Here is a 19,439-nt window from a genome sequence, read left to right as displayed (position 1 = left end):
TCTGGGAGAGTTTCCAAACTGCCATGGGCACTCATCTCTCCTTCAGTACCGCTTTCCACCCTCAATCAAGTGGTCAGGTGGAAAGGGTCAACCAAATTCTCGAAGACATGCTTAGAGCTTGTGTTATCTCCTTCGGTATGGATTGGGAGAAGTGTCTTCCCTTCGCCGAGTTTGCTTATAACAATAGCTACCAATCCAGACTCAAGAAAGCTCCTTTTGAGGTTCTGTATGGACGAAGATGTCGAACACCTTTGAACTGGTCAGAAACCGGTGAAAGACAATTCTTTGGACCGGATATGATCCAGGAGGCAGAAGAGCAAGTTCGCATCATTCGTGAGAATTTGAAAATAGCCCAATCTCGTCAAAAGAGCCAGTATGACCGTATTCATAAGGAAGTGGCTTATGAAGTTGGCGACAAAGCTTATCTTCGGGTTACTCCTCTAAAGGGTACCCATCGTTTCGGTATCAAGGGCAAGTTGGCTCCTCATTACATTGGTCCTTTTCGCATTCTCGCCAAACAGGGAGAGGTTGCCTACCAGTTGGAACTACCCCCACATCTTTCTCGAGTACATGATGTCTTCCATGTCTCTCAACTCAGGCGTTGCTTCTCGGATCCCATCCGTGAAGTGGACCACGAAACGCTTGATCTCCAAGATAACCTCACATATCGAGAGTACTCCGTCCGCATTCTGGATCAAGCAGAGCGTGTCACTCGAACTCATAACATCAAGTTTCTCAAGGTTCAGTGGTCTCATCATTCCGAGAGAGAAGCTACTTGGGAGCGTGAAGATCGTCTTCGACTGGAGTACCCCACTTTCTTTCCGCCAAATCCTGAATCTCGGGACGAGATTTTTTCGAGTGGGGGCGAGTTTTCACATCCCTAGTACTGGTATGACCTAGGCTAGCCTGCATGTTTGCATCATGTTTAAATTCCATTTAAATTTGAAATGGGGATTTGTGAAACCCTCAGAATCATTTCTGAAAATGACCCAAGTAAAAATTGCTCCAAAAGGGTCCAAGAAAATGCTCATGTTGCTCTCTGAAAATATTGGACAGAGATAAAAATCAAATCAATATTTTTAAGAGCTCATAAGTATTTATTTTTGGCATTTGGAATTAATCCAGTAATTATTTGCTTTGGATATATATTTGCTATATATATAATATATGTCCAAAAATTCTGAATTTCGGTGAGGGGCTTTGGATTTATCCCTTGGGTCCCTGCAAAATTTGACAGAATTAAATAAAATGGTTTAGTATTATTACTAAGTCAAAACAAATGACATAACTTAGAAAACAGAAAGAATTAGAGAGGGCAGAGAGAGAATGACTCACCTGGGCCTTACCTGTGCCGGCCCAGCACTGTTGGCCCATGCCATGTCATCGCCTACCTCCTGCCAGGAGGACAACGGGCGTGTGCCCGGCACCTGCGGCCACACGCCGTGGCCACCTCCTGCTTCCGCCGACGCGGGAGGGGCTCCTGGAGCCGCCACGCACCACCCCGACCTCCCTCACTCTCTCCTCGTGCCCTCCCCTTTCCTCTGTCTCTCTCCCTCACTCTTCCCCTCACGCGCCTGAGCATGCCGCCGTGAGCCGCTGCGCCCACCGCCGTCGCCTTGCCTCCCCGAGCTGTCCAGAGCCTCCGACACCTCTCGCTTCACCTCTGCACCGAAGGAAGGAAGCACAGAGGCCCCGAGCAGCCGCCATCATCATCGTCTTCAAGCTTCGGCTCCGGCGCCCTTCTCCATCGATCCGGCCACTTCGGCGCATCCCCAAGCCCGCTTACCATCCCTGCAGCTCCGCGGTGAGCCGTTGACCCGTTTCCCCCTTGCCCCGTCGTCCCTCACGTCCTCTAGCGCTAGCGCCACCGTGACCGAAGCTCGGCTCCGCCGTTCATGTCACCGCCGTGGCCACTGTCACCCAGGGCCGTGACCGAGCACACCACCGTGCTCAGTGCAGCACGCGGAGGCCGTCGAGGCACTCCGCAACCCCTGCCGTACCCCGTAGCTCGTTTCCGCCCAAACCCGTGCTCCGGCCGCCGCCTCGAGCTCGATTCCGGCGAGCTCCAGCCGTCCCTGCCTCTCCCACTTGCCCCAGAAGACGCGGACGAGCTCTGGCTCCTCGCTCGTGGCCTCCGCCGCCAAATGGTCACCGGAGGACCAAATCCGAGGCCTTCGCCGCGTCCTGCCTCGCCGGCGGCTAAACGCCGGCGGGTTGACCGTGTTTGACCCCCCCCTCCAGTTGACTAGTTTAACCCGTATGAGTCATTGACATGTGGGGCCCGACCCTGCTAATTTCTAATTTAGGATTAGTTTAATAACTAATTAAACCCTGTTAACTAATTGGGTCACTGACGCATGGGCCCAACCCCATTAACTAAACCAGTTTAGGTTTAATTTAATTTAGGATTAGCCACAAACACTGACCCATGGAGCCCACACGTCAGGTTTGACTTGGTCAGTTCCTTTGACCTGCTGACGTAAGCATGATGCTGTGCTGACGCAATATATCATTTTCTGGATTTAAAGTAAATCAGGAAAATCCAGAAAATGTTATAAACTTCAAAAATTCATAGAAATTCAATCGTAGCTCAGATTGAAATAATTTATATATGAAAAATTATCAGAAAAATTCAATCTATCCATCTGTACCATTTTCATGCATGACAAACCAACCTATACATGCTGTATATATGAACACACACTTATGGCATATTTAAGAGCTTAATTTGGAGTTGTATTTGAACCCTTGGTTCGAATGGACTTCAACCAAATAAATGCTAGATGCATTAGCACAAACAACATCACATACTCATGCCATGTTCATGCATCATAATGTTGCATATGCTTTTGTTTGATTTTCGACACCGTTCCTTCTCGATAGGTCCTGCTCCGGAGAGTGTTCGAGAGTACCTGTCTGAGGAGCAGTGCCCCCTGTTGATCTACCAGGCAAGCAAAACCCCTTGTTCATTTCGATACAATCCTACTCTCTCACTCCTGCTCTCATTTATTGCATTAGGACAACAACGATTCAACTGCTACTTTATGCTGCGGTAGTTGAACCCATTCCTCTGCATGACCTGTCATTGCCACAGTAAATAGTTAAAAGCCACTAGCATGTGTAGGAGTTGATTGAGCCATGTTGTGTTCCTACCATGCTTTGCCTGCTATTGCTTAGAGTATGTCAGGTCTGATTCATTGGAAATGAATTGGAGTACAGTGCTATGTTCTGATGTTGAGAGTTAAGTGTGTGAACACGATTTGGTAAAGGTAGCGGTGAGAGGCCATGTAGGAGTACATGGTGGGTTGTCTCATTGGGACCGTCCTTAAGAACTGAGTTCTGTGTAAGTTGTCCAATGACTAGCTACTACCCCACATTGGGCTCCGGGCGCTCCAAGCTTTCTCGACTTATTAACCCCCTTGATCTCTGTCCAGGAGTTGCAAATAGTTTCTGGTGTTTGTAGGTAGTGCTATTTTTCTACCAAGTGGCACCCGGCAGGGTGGACTTGGGACAGACTAGGCACACGTGGCCCGGTGTACCGAGTGGCACCCGGATGGTGGGCTCGGGAACCCTGTACACATCGTTTGTGGCCGTGAGCGAAACCCCGGCCGGATCTCCTTGCGGATGGAACCCGAATAGGCGATAAACCTGGACTAGAGTCTTGTGTGGTTAGTCAGGTCGTGGCCGACACCCTTGCCAGGCTTCCGCTTGAAGGTTGTCGAGATGCATGACGTGTATATGGTGATAAGTGGTGAGAGCGTGTGTGAAGAAGTACACCCCTGCAGGGTTATCATGATCTATTCGAATAGTCGTGTCCTCGGTTATGGACTTCTTGGATGCTTACGTGGTACATAGACAACTTTAAGTGGATACCCTAAAATGCTCAAGACAAGTGTGAGTGCTATGGATGGCCTTCTCGTAAGGAGACGAGGATGAACCCATAGTAGTGTATTGACGTGGTGATTAGTGGACTCATGTGCGCTGCCTCACCTCAAAGAAGTTTCTCGTTGTCGTAGAACAGGATAGCCACTGAGTCAGAGCTGGCTTGCTGCAACTAAACCCCACATTACCTTCTTGATAGAAATGCATGTATAATAGGATCTGATGTAAGTCTTGCTGAGTACCTTTGTACTCAAGTTTGCTTTATTTATGTTTTGCAGGTGAGACATCTGTCTCACTAGCAGTACCACTTGGACTTCGATGAGTAGCTTGTTACCTTAGCTATGATCTTGTACCCTTTTGAGGGACTAGTAGATAGTCAGGCTTCCCAGCCTTTTTCTTTTGTAGTTGTCTGTACTCAGACATGTAATGCTTCCGTTGCTTGTATGCTCTGAATGATGGGTCATGTGACCCCTGTTTGTATTTAATGCTATGTGGCTCTTCTGGGCCTTTATCTATATGAGTTTGCGTTATGTTGTGATGCCATGTTGTACAACACATACTTGCATGTTATGCGTACGTGTGACGTGTATTGCTATGTGTGGGATCCGACAATCTAGTTGTTTGTCCTTGGCAGCCTCTCTTATGGGGAAATGTAGTCTAGTGCTTCCTTGAGCCATAGTAGTCCGCTACAGCCCGGTTGACCGGAGTCCTGCTAGCCCAGCACTACTGCTCAGGACACTTGACTGGCTGGCATGTGTTTCACTTTGTTCCGGTGTCTGTCCCTTCGGGGAAATGTCACGCGGTGACATCTGGAGTCCTGCCTAGCCTGCTACAGCCCGGTTCACCAGAGTCCTGTTAGTCCAGTGCTATAGCCCGTATTCGCACGCTGCTGATCGACATGATCGATGTTGATTCATGTATGCCTGTCCCCGTAAGTTAGTGCCACTTTGGGTTCACGACTAGTCATGTCGGCCCGGGTTCTCTGTCATATGGATGCTAGCGATACTATCATATACGTGAGCCAAAAGGCACAAACGGTCCCGGGCCATGGTAAGGCGACACCCGTGGGAATACCGTGAGTGAGGCCGCAAAGTGATATGAGGTGTTACATGCTAGATCCGTGTGACTTAGAATCGGGGTCCCGACAAGTGATTGCCGCGCGCATCTGTGAGGTGATGCACCATGTCCGCCGGCGAGCCACAAAACGGCACCGGGCACTCATAGTAGTAGACGAAGGGCTCCTTGGAGGCATCGACCAGGCCGTCCATGAAACGGCAGTGGCTGTAGGGGACGTTTCGCCAGTTGAATATATGAGCAAGTTACTACGAGATTTACTACAAAATAAATCATGACAGCTATAACAAAGATTAAACTAATCATGCGGACTAGCATAGTAGATGAACAGATCGAATCTAGGACACAGACTAGAAACATGAATTCTACCGCGATTTCAAACAGGAAGGACAGAAACACATACGATGCAACGGGAGCAGCACCATTGGCGTTGAGGTTGTCGCCCATGTCATTGAGGAAGAGGTTGCCGAGGTCGGGGAAGAATTCGTCGTCGGTGAAGTCGTCGCTGCTAGCAGTCGAGAGAGTGCGCTCCCCAAATTTCAACAGCGCCCGCCGAATGGAGCGTAGGAGGGAGTGGCTGTAGGGGACGTTGCGGCCGACGAATGGAGCGCAAGAGTAGCCCACGAAGTAGTAGATGGTGCTCCTCCCTAGTCTCTATTCTTATCTCTATCTCTACTACTCTTCTTTGTTTTTTATAATATACTGGTTGTAGTTGTCAAATCGAATAGTACTGCGCCATCCACTGCGCCTTCCACCAAAGAGTGAAATGCATTGATCGGGGAGTTGTTTATTTTGACAAAGGATCTGGGGGTCATCTCATGTGTAACGGGTATCGATAGGTTTCATCGGATATTATTTCATCTCTAGAGCTCACAAACATCCGGGTGAAATAGATAAAAGGTATCTTTTGCAAACAAAAGCGTTCAACTGTTCAACCTGCATTCAAAACTTGTGAAGAAATAACACTTATTGTGCTTTGCAAGAAATGATCTTTAAGAATTAGTTTTTGAGTATCGATTGTTATACATGTTGGCTACAGATGACATGTAACTTTCTTATAGTCAATAGTCGGCTATACTATTAAGTAATATTAACCATGCCCTTATACACCTAGACGGAGGGATTAAATCAGGATGACTTGCAAGCGGGCAGAGGAGATGTAAGAAATGGTTCATCATAAGCCTTTCACCAGTACTGTAGTAAAAATTCATACATGGAAGATTTTAGACTAAACCATAAACGGATACACTTTTATTCATGCGCGATACTCCAATAGAGCAAGATCCTGCATGGAAGTCTCCACATGCTTAGACATCGGATTACATTGAGCGAAGACTAATGATCAACATTTAACTTGATAATGCGTATGTCCAGGTGAACCTCCTTGGAGTCCCCGTGCACCGCGTGGGCGGGTAAAAGATGCCATGGGTTTTCCAAGTCCACATTGGCGGGATAGTCCCAGCTCCCCAGAGTCCAAGTCCATTCGATGAGGCCGGTGTCGCCGCCCACGTGACCCGGAAGGGTAGTAACACTGACCACGCACCCGTACATTGGCCTTGTGTCAGTGTCAGCGTCAGCGGCGTTGCCCCTGACGCACATTACAAAGACGGGGCGGCGGCCTGCGCGGGCCTCGCCGGTGCCCACGATCAAGAGGAAAATGCTGCCGTCCTCCTCCGAGACTACCAAGCGGCGGTGATCCTCCAGCGACTCCGGCATGGTGAACGGGTAGCACGTCTCGTACTTGATGTTCTCCGCCAAGGGCCAACAGTGACCGCTGCACGCATCCGTGAGGTGATGCACCATGTCCGTCGGCGAGCCACAAAATGGCATCGGGCACTCATAGCAGTGGACGAAGGGCCTATTATCAGGTTTTTGGATTGTTGGAAATATGAGCAAATTACTATGATATTTAATCCGAATATATAGGAAATAGATCATGACAGCATTGACAGAGATTAAACTAATCATGCGAACTAGCATCGGAGATGAACATATCACATACTAGAAACATGAATTCTACCACGATCTCGAACAGGAAGGATAGAATCACATATGGTGCAGCGGGAGCAGCACTGCCAGCGTTAACGTTGTCGCCCATGTCGTCGAGGATGAGGTTGCCGAGGTCGGGGAAGAAGTCGTCGTTCGCGAAGTCGTCGCTGCCAGCAGTCGCGCGAGTGCCCTCCCAAAAAACCTGATCGCCCCTCTCCCGTACAGGATCACGAGAGGCGGGGTTCCAGAGGCCTGCTGTCCCTTCTCCCGGTGCACGCCAAAAGGAGGGATGGAGAAGACTTGCTTGGCGGCGCAATGATCTAGAACGGTGGTGAGAAACCATACGAAGCGGCGGCGGCTAGGGTAGACGTCTGCCTGACTATATAGTGCGGGTCGGGTCGTCACGATCCAAAAGAATCGGGAACGGTTCAGTAATTAACATGTTCGTTAATTATTAATTTATGACTCATTCATTTTTCCCGAGCAGCAGAAATATAGACAACGTGCATAGCTCTGTCCTCGGCTCGGCTCAACCCGCAACCCGCGGTGCGTCGTGACGAGGCGTGGCGTGGCGAGGCGAGCGAGGAGGAGGAGCGCGCGTGCAGGTCTCCTCTTCTCATGCTCATACAAGTGGTAGAAGAGCTCACCTTATAAAGGTCTACTAGCAAAATTCCAACATCGACCAGGCCGTCCATGAAACGGGAGTGGCTGTAGGGGACGTTGCGCCAGTTGAATATATGAGCAAGTTACTACGAGATTTAATCCGAATAAGCACAAAATAAATCATGACGGCTATAACAAAGATGAAACTAATAATGTGGACTAGCATAGTAGTAGGATACAGAGTAGAAACATGAATTCTACCACGATTTCGAACAGGAAGGACAGAAACACATACGGTGCAACGGGAGCAGCACCGTTGGCGTTGAGGTTGTCGCCTATGTCCAAACACCACGTAGACACGGTCTTTGAGCACGGTTCGTAGTCGTTCCATGCTCGGGCATTGAAGTTTTTAACTATTTTAGATTAGAATATACTACTCCTCCGGTGCTAGTAGTAGAGCAGAGTCCTACTCTACTACTCTACTCAAGCAAGTTAGGGCATAGCATTGTAGGGAGTACCAGTACTGTGATCACTCAAGCAAGTTGTCTGGCATCGACATGACCCTACGCTGCTGGTATGTGTCTCGTAAGTCAAGCGGCGTGCTGTAGTCATCATCACCTGTCCACTTCCCACAGCACATATTCGCTTCTCCATCTTTGTCCGCACATAATCTCGTCCAATCTTCCATCCCCGCTAAGGTGCCTCCCCCCTCGTCCGAAACCCAAGCACTAACAATGGTAGAACCGAGCAGCGTCCGCCGAAAGAGTGGCTGGAATTCGCTCCCCACAGAGGTAATCAAGCTCATTGTTTCACGTGTGGACAATCTCAGTACCATGCCGCTTGCCGCGTGCTCGTCGGGGCTGTACCGTTTACTCAAAGCCCTCAGGCTGGAGCTTTTTAAGCCAGCTCCTTGCTTGCTGATGCCGCCTGATCTTCAGAAACAGCGTGTCACGTAGCATAACGATTGTAGGGTGGCAAGCATCAACCCCCTTGACTGCGATCCGATCCCCGTCAGCCTCAACTACATTAACGGTATGTACTGGGTCGGCACGAACATGTCTTGGATGGTGCTCGTCGACGGTCGCGGCAGCTGGATGCTCGTGGAGGTCTACACCCGGCGATTGATCCCCCTTCCTTCGATTAACACTGCACTGCTTTGGCACCGCGGCCCAGAATACTCGGAATCTTACAGTAGCCAACATGATACCAAGTTTGATTTGCTCAAGGTTGTAATCTGCCAAGTGCCCACAAGATCTGCGAATTATAAAGACTTCAGGCTAATTGCGTTCTTCAACCGCGGTCTCGCCTATCTGACAGGTCATTGCGGTAAGTGGATAAATCTGCACGTCCATCACAGGATCATACATCCTCCATGGTTCTCTGATGCCATTGAACACAAGGGCTTCATTTACGCTGTCAACTCCTTCTATGGCTGGACGTATTGCTGGCCTACTCCAGTCATCGCTACAAACGGCTGTTACAGTAGTATGTTACTTTCCTATGATATCATGATGGCTTGCTTATATTACTGTCAACATTTGCTGAAAAAATATTCATGCTCATAACATGCTGTTCTTAAGATTAACTAAACCAAGAGCCCTTTTTTATTTGACTCCAACTTGATATGATGTTGTAGGCCGCCTGGTGTCCCTACCCTTCCTAATCCCAGAACCTTTCAAAGAAAAGCGGCATGGCAGTTGCAGGTGGTTCCTGGCTCGATCATACGACGGCGAAAGATTGATGATCGTTCGCACGTACCGGACGTGTTGCTTCGCAGAATACAATCATAGTCACTGCAAGGTCTTTGAGTAGGATCCCAGCTTCTCTGGGCCTTCAGGAATTTTTGACTGGAGGCTGGTAAGTAGCCTTGGTACACGCTCTCTGTTTGTCATACTGAATTATCCGATTAACTAGGGGATAACCGACGGCAAGGATCATGATGGCAGCATGGTTTCGTTCATCAGGCAAAACCGTGTGTACACAGTGTACCATGCGTCTCTGCATGCACCATACCCTGATATGTGCCGCCACGCTTTGCAGCCCAAAGTAGGAGAGAGGGTCGCAAGTATCAGACTTCGACCTGCTGGTTGGAGTTTCCCCCGTCAGGCACCCATCTGGTTCAAGCCGTCAGCCAATCTCCACAGCTTAATAAATAGTAATGTCTAACTGAGCCAGTTAGTTAGATGCGTACACTTGGTGTAGTAGGAATTTTATTTAGTTTGATGCATACACTTGTTCTTTTTTGGTAGCCCTTTTGTAATGATGGCTGATGTTTGGTTTGGAAGAGAGAGCTGCGTCTTCACTCTTCTGTCTGCTTACTGCTTCTGTTGCACCCCCAACCCTGGTTGCTGCTGCTGTTTTCAATGTACAATCAGTAGTATATTTCGTCTGTTGGTTGAATAAATGTGTTGTTAGAATGACAAACACAATGTTTTGGAAGTCGTTGCACGGTTCGATCCTTTAGTGCCCCGTACCGTACGTAGTGCATACTATTTATCATACAGAACGCATTTTTTTGAAACTCGGAACACATTTTCCACTTGTTGATAACATGCAGCACACTGATGAAGGCCCAATAGAGAAGCCCATAATTAACTGGAAGGGACGCTCTCACATGAATCCGGCCCAGGTACATGCTCATGGTCCCCTAAACATAAATAAATAAATAAATAAAGCTAAATGCTAATGCACCAGTTCTTTGGGAAAATAGGTAGCCCGGTATTTCTTTTTGAAGAATACCCAAGCTAGGCCTATTTGTTTTCTTTGAATTACCGAGCTGCAAATCTTTCAAGACGAGGAGGGATGCATTCCGGCCTGGCTTAAGAGTATGGTCAATGTCTGTTAAAAGTAATATCAAAAGGGGTTGAAAATTCCAAAAAAATTATAGCAAATGGGATATAAGTTTCTTTTTTTGTTTTTGTTCTTCACTGATATCTTATACGTATTTCATTGGATTTAACATTACATAGTACTAATTTATTTTTAAATTTGTTTTACTATGGCTATTAATTTTTGGATTAACAATATTTTGTTCCCCAGCAAAAATTTGCGAATTTTCAAAATTTCCCACATATTTAGTTAATTTTTTGACCCTGGTACTGACCAGAAAATGGCCAGCAATTCTAAAAATGGAAAAGGGCTGCAATAAATTCCATATGAATTAGAAAATGAGTAAAAAATATAAAAATAATAGCAAATGGGTTGTACACACCACGAATTTCGAGGCTGACTTGTTTACGCAAGGCTTTGTCAGTGAACACATGATTCTAGCAGCAGTTAGTGTTGGATGTCCATCCAACGGCCTACGTGCTTCTTTAATCTCTGATCTTCCTGCTCCAGCCGCCTAAACTAGCACCGGCGGGACTGCCTGCTCCCTCCTCTTGTGCCCCCCTGTGATGTCGCGCAGGCTTCCCCGGCCCACCCTACTCCCTCCGCTGGCCTGGCCACACACAATCAACTGCCTCCTTATTACGCGAAAAAAATGATTCCTCCCACTGACATCTGGGGCGCACCGGTTGGGAGGCTGACCTGTGGGCCTACTAAGTTGACGCGTACGCAGGGCTTGTCAACTTAGTCAACCAACGATTCTAGCAGCAGTAACCGTTGGATTTGAATCGAACGGTCCTCCTGCTTCTTCAATCGCTGCTCTTCTTGCACCAGCCGCCCAAACCACCGCCGGAGAGACCGCCTGCTCCTGCCTCCAGTGGCCGGCTATGCTGCCGATGAGGCCTCATCGCCCCCTACTACTCCCACCGCTAGCCAGGCCCTGCGGCGACGGTAGCCTCACACCGCAGCCAAACCAGTGAACCCTCGTACTCCTCTCCGCGTGGGCATCCACTGCCGCGTCTTCCCCGGCTCCGCGTTGTCCCCTTCCTAGGCCTCGCCGTCGTCCACCGCCTTGGTGCTCTCGGCGTGGCGTTGTCAACAGGGTCAACGACATTCCATCAGAAGAGTACTGTACGTGGAGAGGCTGACAGCTAGGTCCACGACCACTGCCCAGTTTTTTTTTGATTTGCCAAGTAAGTCCCTTTCTCAAGCCTGTTGGGCTGCAAATCTTTGAAGACGAGGAGGAGAGCTTTCATTCGGCTGGCCGAGAAAATGGCCCATCAGTAATGAGAAATGGGATGCACATTTTTAAAACACATCAAACCAGCAATTAGTTTAAAATATTTTTTTTTCATTTCGAGATTTGAAATTACATTAATTTTTATGCGTGGAGAATTTGTTGGATTTTATATTAATATACATTTATTTTTAAAATCAGTTTGAATGTGAGTTGAAATTTCGGGATTAAAAACAGTTCGGACCGCACCGAAATATGCAAAATTTTGTATAATTTTTTAACCGTGGCCACAATATGGGCTGTAATGCTAACAAAAAGAATATAGGCTAAAAAAATCTTAATAATTAGCAAATGGGTTGTAAATTATTAGAAATAATGGCAGATGGGCTGTATGTTGTTTCTCACAGATTTGAGGCTTTCCTAAAAAAAGGTTGACGCACAAGTAGTGACTGTTGGATGGCTATCCAACGGCCGTCGTGCTTCTTCAATCTCTGCTCTTCCTGCTCCAGCCACTCAAACAGGCGCCGGCGGGACTGCCTGCTCCCTCCTCCCCGCGGCCGGCTCTGCTGCCGCGCAGGCCTCACTGCCCCACTTTACTCCCATCGCTGGCCTAGCCATCCCTCTACTCGCCCGCACCTGCTGTTATTCTCCGGCGACGACGAGGCCTCGTACAGTCGTACTCCCCTCCGCGTGGGAAACAACTGCCGAGTCTTCCCTGCCTCCGTGTCGTTCCCTTCCTAGGCCTCGCCGTCGTCCACCGCCCTGGTGCTCTCGGCGTGGCCTGGTCAACGTGGTCAACGACCGACATGCATGTGAAGTGGACTTTACATGGAGAGGCCGACAACTGGGTCCACGGCCGGACGCAAGGAAATGCCTCCTTATTACGCGCAAAATAATGATTCCTCCACCTGACATCAGGGACCCACCGAAAGGGCCTCTGTATTTCGCGAAAAAAACGTTACCGCCGCTGACAGCTCGGACCCACCAGCTATATCTTCGCATGCAAGGAAGTGCCTCCTTATTACGCACAAAAAAAATGAATACCCCCTGCTAGCTGGGACCCACCTTGGTGGGAGGCTGACTTGTGGGCCTACTAAGTTAACGGGGACGGAGGGCTTTGTCAACTTAGTCAATATGCACGATTCTAGCTCCAGTGACCGTACGATGTCCATCCAACGGCCGTAGTGCTTCTTCAACCTCTGGTCTTCTTGCTCCAGCCGCCCAAACCAGCGCCAGTCGTGCCTCGTGCTCCTACCTCCCGTGGCCGGCTGCGATGCGGCGGAGGCCTCAGCGCCCCCTACTACTCCCACCGCTGGCCAGGCCCTCCCTCTACCCACCCACACCCCCTGTTATTCTGCGGCGATGGCAGCCTCACAGCGCAGCTAACCAGTGAACCCTCGTACTCCTCTACACGTGGGCATCCACTACCGCGTCTTCCCCGGCTCCGCGTCGTCCCCTTCCTAGGCCTCGCCGTCGTCCACCACCCTGGTGCGCTCGGCGCGGCATGGTCAACGTGGTCAAGGGACGGCTTCCATCGGACGTGGACTGTACGTGGAGAGGCTGACAGCTGGGTCCACGGTCGCAGCAAGGAAGTGCCTCCTTATTACGTGCAAAATAATTATTCCTCCACCTGATAGCGGGGACCCACCGGACGGGCCACCGTATTTCGCCCCCCTGACTGCTGGGACCCACCAGCTACATCTTCGCAGGCAAGGAAGTGCCTGACAGTCGGGACCCACCTGGTCAAAGCGTACGTAGCATTGTCATTCTAGTCGCGAACGTGTACGTACATATATACTGGTCGATGTAGAGGCGCGCACATAGCATGTACACGTACGTACAGCGGCCAGGGTGCAAGAAAGAAAATACGGCCACGTATGTGTACATACGGGCGGGGTCTCGAACGCCTACTCGCGCATACGTACGGCCAGGGCTCGTGTACATGGCTGGGTCGGAACAGAGAAACAACGTCGTCGTCGTGTTCATGGGGAGGCAACAGAATGCGTGGTCGTGTTCATCGGGAGGGCTTGGACGGAACAGGCGATGGAAACGAGGCCTGGCGTACCGCAGAATGGAGGAAACGGACCTCCTACGGTCGAAATGGGGGTCCTGTTGATCGGGAGGGGTGTGGCGTACCGCAAAATGGAGGAAACAGACCTCCTACGGTCAAAACGGGGGTCCTGTTGATCGGGAGGGGTGTGGCGTACCGCAAAACGGAGGAAACGGACCTCCTACGGTCGAAACGGGGGTCCTGTTGATCGGGAGGGGTGTGGCGTACCGCAAAACGGAGGAAACAGACTTGTGTTGGAGCGCTACGGTCGAAACGGGGGTCCTATTCATCGGGAGGGGTGTGGCGTACCGCAAAACGGGACTCCACGGGATACTGTTCATCTCCACCGTCGACCCCCTCCAGCCTCCACGAGCTACTGTTCATCCACCGTCGACCTCCTCCAGCCTCCATGGGCTCCTGGTCATCCAGCCTCCACCGCGCGCTACTCCACCGGCTACTGTTCAACCACCCCTCCACTATCTACTGTTCATCCAGCCCTCCACACCACATGGTCCTGTTCAACCACCCCTCCACGGGCACCCCTCTACCGTCTACTGTTCATCCAGCCCTCCACACCACGGGGTCCTGTTCAACCACCCCTCCACCGTCTACTGTTCATCCAGCCCTCCACACCACGAGGTCCTGTTCATCCACCCCTCCACGGGCACCCCTCCACCGTCTACTGTTCATCCAGCCCTCCACCACACCACAGGGTCCTGTTCATCCAGAGGCAACGCCACCGCTCACTGTTCATCCAAACCCCCCCGCAATGCTCACTATTCATCCCATCGATCGGCTTCAGTTAGCAGCAGTAGCGAAGGAATCGCTCGATCGGGTTCAGTTAACAGCCATCGATCGATCGCTCGGGTTCAGTAATGCGTAGCCTGCAGTGCAATCGCCCGAGTTCAGTTAGAGCCCAACGCCTTGCTCGGGTTCAGTTAGAGCCAACGCCTCGCACACACGCGCGTACGTGTACGAGAGAAACACACATCGCTCGGCCCCTGACCTCCCACCGTAACCGGGAACTCCCCGAAACTTTCCTCCCCCTCGCTTCTACCACGGTTTTTTCCGTCATGGACGGTCCAAAGAATGTCATGCAGCTGCGTCTCCGGCCCGCCCAGGACGAAAAGCCCATTTTCTGTCATGATTTTTTGTCATAGAAGTAGGAGCCCACCACATCTATGATGATACCAGGTTTTGTCACCATTATCGTCATAGAAGTGTCATATGTATGACAGAAAAAAAATTTGTTCGGCCCAAAATGTCACGGATGTGTCTTTTTTTTGTAGTGCTTGAAGGATCTTACTCAATCCATAGGTAGGTATGGTGGACTCTCATGGCAAAAGTGGTTTAAGGGTTTTGGAAGCACAAGTAGTATCTCTACTTGGTGCTGAGAAATTGGCTCGCATGAGGGGGAAAGGCAAGCTCAACATGTTGGATGATCCATAACAGCATACTTTATCTCAGTTATAAGAAAACATAACCCATTACTTCCTATTAATTGCAACGATGACCAAAGCTATGTCTGTCAACTCCCAACAACTTTTAATCATTATACTCTTTTTATGTGAAGTCATTACTCTCAATAAGATCAATATGAACTATTTGTTTCTTTTTACTCTTTTTCTTCTTTTCTTTTATTCACTAAAGATCATGGCAAAATAATCAAGCCCTTGACTCAACACTAATCTTTATTATATATATAGCTCACGGACTCGATTACATAGAGGGATCATAAAGAAAAACTCAAAACTAGATCATGCCATAAACTTTATTCTACTAGATCAAGATACTACTAATAAGATTGAACTAAGAAAAAAGGGTAAAGATAGGAGTGTGATGGTGATACGATACCAGGGCACCTCCCCCAAGCTTGGCAGTTGCCAAGGGAAGTGCCCATACCCATGCGGGTATTAATATGCATAAAGGATCTGAACATATGATCTTCCACCAAATAAACCAACTAGCATCAACTACAAGGAGTAATCAACACTACTAGCAACCTACTAGTACCAATCCCGGACTTGGAGACAAGAATTGGATACAAGAGATGAACTAGGGTTTTGAGATGAGATGGTGCTGGTGAAGATGTTGATGGAGATTGCCTTCTCCCGATGAGAGGAGTGTTGGTGATGACGATGGCGATGATTTCCCCCTCCCGGAGGGAAGTATCTCCGGCAGAACAGCTTTGCCGGAGCCCTAGATTGGTTCCGCCAAGGTTCCGCCTCGTGGCGGCGGAGTCTCGTCCCGAAAGGTTTCTTATAAATTTTTTCTCGACGAAACACCTCATATAGCAGAAGATGGGCATCGGAGGGCAAACAGGGGGCCCACGAGGTAGGGGGGCACGCCCAGGGGGTAGGGCGCGCCCCCACCCTCGTGGACAGGTGGGCCCCCCTCTGGTGAACTTCTTCCGCTGGATATTTTTTATTATTTCCAAAAATGACTTCCATGGAGTTTCAGGACTTTTGGAGTTGTGCAGAATAGGTCTCTAATATTTGCTCCTTTTCCAGCCCAGAATTCCAGCTGCCGGCATTCTCCCTCCTTATGTAAACCTTGGAAAATAAGAGAGAATAGGCATAAGTATTGTGACATAATGTGTAATAACAGCCCATAATGCAATAAATATCGATATAAAAGCATGATGCAAAATGGACGTATCAACTCCCCCAAGCTTAGACCTCGCTTGTCCTCAAGCGGAAGCCGATAACGATAAATATGTCCCCATGTTTAGAGGTAGAGGTGTCGATAAAAATAAAATACGAACATGAAGGCATCATGATTATTTTCATAACAGCAACATATATGGATATTGTCATATGATTTCTTATGCTCAAGTAATAATCCATTCACAATGCAGAGTACGAATCATAAACTTTATTGAGGACCAACAAACTGTAATCTCAGTCATTGAAGCAATTGCAATTTATCATAACATCAGAAAGAGTCTATGTCAGAGCTCAATAGCAAGTTCACATACCCAACTATCATCTAGTCCTTCATAATTGCCAACATTCACGCAATACTTGTGGTTACGAAGTTTTAATCGGACACAGAGAAAGATAGGGGCTTATAGTTTCGCCTCCCAACCTTTTACCTCATGGGTAATGTCAACAATAATAACTCATGCTCCCCTACATCCAATTAGATATATCTATCTGGATCTATCCAACATATTGTGCTTGCCAAAGGATAAAATGAAAAAGGAAAGGTGAAGATCACCATGACTCTTGCATAAGGTAGAAGATAATAGTAACAGATAGGCCCTTCGCAGAGGGAAGCAGAGGTTGCCATGCGCTTTTAGGTTGGATGCACAAAATCTCAATGCGGAAGAACATCACTTTATATTGCCCCTTGTGATATGAACCTTTATTATGCAGTCCGTCGCTTTTATTTCTTCCACATCACAAGATCGTATAAAGCTTATTTCCTCCACACCAATCAATTATACATATTTAGAGCAATTTTTATTGCTTTGCACCGATGACAACTTACTTGAAGGATCTTACTCAATCGATAGGTAGGTATGGTGGACTCTCATGGCAAAACTGGTTTAAGGGTTTTGGAAGCACAAGTAGTATCTCTACTTGGTGCTGAGAAATTGGCTCGCATGAGGGGGAAAGGCAAGCTCAACATGTTGGATGATCCATAATAGCATACTTTATCTCAGGTATAAGAAAACATAACCCATTACGGTGTCTTCCTTGTCCAACATCAACTCTTTAGCATGTCATATTTTAATGAGTGCTCCCAATCATAAAGGATGTCGATGATAATATATTTATATGTTAGACCTCTCCTTCCTTATTACTTCCTATTAATTGCAACGATGACCAAAGCTATGTCTGTCAACTCCCAACAACTTTTAATCATCATACTATTTTTATGTGAAGTCATTACTCTCAATAAGATCAATATGAACTATTTGTTTCTTTTTACTCTTTTTCTTCTTTTGTTTTATTCACTCAAGATCATGGCAAAATAATCAAGCCCTTGACTCAACACTAATCTTTATTATATATATATATATAGCTCACGGACTCGATTACATAGAGGGATCATAAAGCAAAACTCAAAAGTAGATCATGCCATAAACTTTATTCAACTAGATCAAGATACTACTAATAAGATCGAACTAAGAAAAAACCGGTAACGATAGGAGTGTGATGGTGATACGATACCGGGGCACCTCCCCCAAGCTTGGCATTTGCCAAGGGAAGTGCCCATACCCATGCGATTATATCTCCTTTGTTGTTGGTTAAATATTCTTGACGATGATGCCCCTCAGGATACGATTCTCCTCCTCAAGCTTATTGACTTGCTGCTTGAGGTCCATTATTTCTTTACGAAGCTTTCCTGTAATTGCTAGGGCTCCTTGCACCCAAGGGTGTGTCATAGCTGCGGGAGAACAAGTGACACTCCTCTTCATATTTTCATAAGAATGAAATCTAACATTGGAAGGAATAACCGAGTTTGGAATAGCTCAGCTCTGTAGATCCCCCATCGTGAACCCAACTCAGAAGCGAGAAGTGACTTGTTGATCCTCCATGGCATCTACCCTCATCAAGTCAGCCTCCATCTCTTCCTCCGTTGCTGGCCCAAAGTGGTCAGCGTCGCTGTTTGCCCTTGGTTCCGATGCCGGATTGGACACCCGGCTCTCCCCAACTGACTCTTGAGAAGACATCTTGCTCTAATCTGCAGCAGCAACGGCTCGAAACAAGAACAGAGGATAATTGCGTGATACAGGATTCAAAACCTTCGGGAGAACATATAATGAATTTTTACCGACCGAAATAGGTATCGTGCAAGAAAACAGAGTCCGGAAGGCACACGTGGTGCTCACGAGGTAGGGGGCGCCCAAGGGGGTAGGGCGCGCCCTCCACCCTCGTGGGGCCATCGTGTCCTTCCCGGACTGCTACTTATTTTTTATTTTTCTAAATATTCCAAAATAGAGAAATATTGCCTTAAAAACTGTTTTGGAGTCGGTTTACTTACCGTACCACATACCTATTCCTTTTCGGAGTTTGAAACATTCTGGAAAGTGTCCCTTATATATCCCTCCGGGGTTACGGTTCAATAATATTGGTTTCAACATTTATGGGATTACCTGAGATATAATGTTTAATTCTTTGACCGTTAACCACCTTCGGATTTGTGCCTTCGAAGTTGTTGATTTTTATGGCACCAGAACGATAGACCTCCTCGATAACGTAGGGGCCTTCCCATTTAGAGAGAAGTTTTCCTGCAAAAAATCTTAAACGAGAGTTGTATAGCAATACATAATCACCTACATTAAACTCACGCTTTTGTATCCTTTTGTCATGCCATCTTTTAACTTTTTTCTTTAAACAACTTGGCATTTTCATAAGCTTGGGTTCTCCATTCATCGTGTGAGCTAATATCAAATAACCTATTCTCACCGGCAAGTTTGAAATCATAATTGAGCTCTTTAATAGCCTAGTACGCCTTATGTTCTAGTTCGAGAGATAAGTGACATGCTTTTCCATAAACCATTTTATACGGAGACATACCCATTGGATTTTTATAAGCAGTTCTATAGGCCCATAATGCATCATCAAGTTTCTTGGACCAATTCTTTCTAGATCTATTGACAGTCTTTTGCAAAATTAATTTGAGCTCTCTGTTGCTCAATTCTACTTGACCACTAGACTGTGGGTGATAAGGAGATGCAATTCTATGATTAACATCATATTTAGCAAGCATTTTACGGAAAGCACCATGAATAAAATGTGAACCACCATCAGTCATTAAATATCTAGG

This window comes from Triticum urartu, chromosome 6A, assembly GCF_056163025.1.
Source record: "Triticum urartu cultivar PI428250 chromosome 6A, HENAU_Tu73, whole genome shotgun sequence".
NCBI lineage: Eukaryota > Viridiplantae > Streptophyta > Magnoliopsida > Poales > Poaceae > Triticum > Triticum urartu.
The sequence above is the reverse complement of the archived record's forward strand: the minus strand, read 5'-3'. Positions refer to the sequence as shown.